The sequence below is a fragment of the Electrophorus electricus genome, chromosome 20 (assembly GCF_013358815.1).
Source record: "Electrophorus electricus isolate fEleEle1 chromosome 20, fEleEle1.pri, whole genome shotgun sequence".
In the NCBI taxonomy this organism is placed as follows: Eukaryota; Metazoa; Chordata; class Actinopteri; order Gymnotiformes; family Gymnotidae; genus Electrophorus; species Electrophorus electricus.
This window is the reverse complement of record NC_049554.1, coordinates 12,610,833-12,613,965: the sequence shown is the minus strand read 5'-3', so window position 1 is coordinate 12,613,965 and position 3,133 is coordinate 12,610,833.

Here is a 3,133-nt window from a genome sequence, read left to right as displayed (position 1 = left end):
GTGAGCGCGCGAACGCGCGCATGCTCCGTAGTGTAACTCGACCTAATGACCGGTGCTGTGGTAGGGTCAGTGGGGCACACCTGCCAACCATGGACAGCACTATTTACTAGACTGAATACACACGGGCGAGCCACTGTTCTGTATTAAACAGAAAAACTACTGACGAACCTATTTTACAAAATATAAAATAATATCCAGCTGCCCAGTCAATCTTGCAATAAAACACTAACAAAGCATTATATCATTTATTTATTTATAACATATTTATATGTAAGATCAATTTCATCTTCACCGCAGTACCTTCGAGGAACACACTTAAATAATCATCTTAGTCTGCTGTATCAGGAGAACGCCATAAAGGAAGCATCTCCTCTACCGCCTGCTGTTGAGGGCTGTGGGAACGTCCAGTGTGTGTCAAACACACGGCGTTGAGAAAGGCCCGGAAGCCACCTATCCCAGCTGCCAGCTCTCATTAGGTTTCCACTCAGTCGCATGGAGATCCCTCCACACCAACCCTCCCCAAAGAGGCCTTGTGCCACAGGACTTCTGCAGCGGATTCCCGCACATTTCTCTAACGAGGACTGCTAGAGTAGGCGCTGGAGTGTTCGGACACTGATGCATTCCCACCCGCTGCTCTGCGTTCTTTTTGAAAATGCGTCTGGTATTCATCATAAAGCAGTTAAGTGTGAGCATCTGTCTGTTATCCTAATATCACTGGGCAACAGCTTTATTACTTTTATCACACTAACTACATTATAATACTTGGTTACAGTTTTTCCTGTGACATGTTTGCTCTTATAGCACTTTTTATACTGAATTCAAATCTGTTTTTATCATTTTTTCTATTGACAGCTTTTAAGTGACAAAGCAATTAAATGTTGCCATGAAAATATATATTACTTTACTTTTACTTTACTTTGTTATTATTACTTAAATACTCATCACTATTATGACATTATTAATATTATCTAAATGAAAAGGGGTGGGTTTGGAGATGAGGTGGGTGCAGGGTTAGGGAAGGGGGCGGGGCTGGGCCAGGGGGTGGAGTTAACAGTCTTTTTGACCTCAAAACTCATAGTTTGAATAGCAGACAATTACCCTAAATCTTACTGTTTCATGTCTTTCATGGGTTTGTCATGAGAATAGCCTTCACATTTTACTCTGCATTTTCATGCTCACGGCTGGAGACTTCCCTTGTTTTTTGTATGTATTTACGCAGCCTTGCTTCAGCTCAAAAATGATCACGGACAGAGATTAATGACCAATGCTTTAATACAGAGGCCAGATCTTCAGAGAGGTTAGAGGACACCCAGCGCTGCTCTTAATAGTGCACGATCTGAATAACGATACGCATGCTTTGGTGCCTTCAGTGGAAATACCCTTTAGAGAACTCCCTTCAAGCTCATTTAATGACCTGCCTGGGCCTCTGGAAACCAGTTTGAGTTTCACCCTTCCAGAGATAACCAGTACATTTTGCTTTCTTTGCTTCTGTCTGGCTTCCTTGGTGCAGACATTCAGGTATCACCTGCATTTATTTTGTTTGTGGTTGGCGAACGATTGATCACTTATGCATTACTTTTCACACAGGTGCTGAAGATACGGCCAAAAGTATGTGGACATGCCTACTAATAATTGAGTTCAGTGTTAATAAGGTAAAATGGATGTCTAAGCAAACAACAGCTCAGCCACCCAGCAGTATTCCAGGCAATCTCACCCAGCAGTATTCCATGCAAGCCCAGCCAGCAGGGATCTAACATCAGCACAGCGTCAGCACAAAAGCTGTGCGACAGGAGAGCGATGAAATCCATGTCCACGGATGAGCAGCTGCACACAAGCTTAAGAGCCCTATACACAATGCCAAACACTGGCTGAAGTGGTGTCTGGGAGCAGTGTGTTCTCTGGAGTGAAGAACAGAGAATTAGGGTTTGGCAGATGTTAGCAGAATGCTACCTACCAGTGTGTGGAGTACCAACAGTAAAGTTTAGTGGAGGAGCGATGATAGTTGGGGCTGTTCAGTGAAGGGAACATTAATACTACAGCATACAAAGGCACTTGCATGGTTTGTGGCAACAGTCTGGGCAGGCTCGGGCAGGCTCTGACAGGCTCTTTCCTGTTCCAGCATTACTGTGCCACAAAATGAGGTACACAAAGCCACGACTTGAGTCTGTGTGGTGTAACTCCAGTGACCTGCACACAGATGTGACTCCACACCTCTGAACGTCTAAAAAAATTTCAAATGTCAAGTTCTGTTGCAATCCTGTTTCCACAGACACTGGAGATTGAGTAGACCTTTCAAAATAAGCAAATTTTAGTGAAAGCATTTGACAATATTAGTCTGTTATCAGTATTGCTGCTGTTGTTTATGAATGTGCTTAAACACATTCATAAACAGCGTCTTCAATAATTAACTGACCAGACGTAGCAACATAACGGCAACAACATAAAAACAATTAGAGTGATTGTACATTTACGTGCATGGTTAGCCATTATAAAATCTGCTACTGGACCTTGGAGACTATACTGCAATCAGCAGAGTGTGATGGACAGCTAGACAAAGCAGCTGAAGTGAATGGACTATGTTCTCAGAAATGAGACACTGTGATTGACAAACTCATCACTCACATGTGGCTCCTCATTTTCCTCCGGGAGGCAAAGTGTTCATTTAGCATACGAATTTACTTCCATTTTATGGTACATTTCAGCATCTGTCAGTCTTACAGCCTTACAGAGTAAACCTTTACTGTAAATGACAGTCCACTGAATACAGGCAGAGATTCTGTGTTATCCTAGCAGCGAAGGCGACCAAAGAAAACGCATTGTATCCTGATTTCAGATTTTATGAATATAGAATTTGTGAAAATGATCTTGCAGTGCTTATCACTTTTCAACCAACTTAAAAAAAAAAGATAACTGTCAAAATTGCTTCAAAAACAATCTTGGTTCATCATGGGGTGCTATGTGGACACCATGGAAACCAGTGACCAGTGAGAACATCATGTCTATGTCCAGGCTTCAATTTTTTCCTGTTTGGAGTTCCACTTTATAGACAGATCTACTTGGTGCTGTAGCCTGTGATTAATGCATTAGGGCTAATTATCTCATATGAGTGGCTGTAGGTTATTAAGTGTAATCA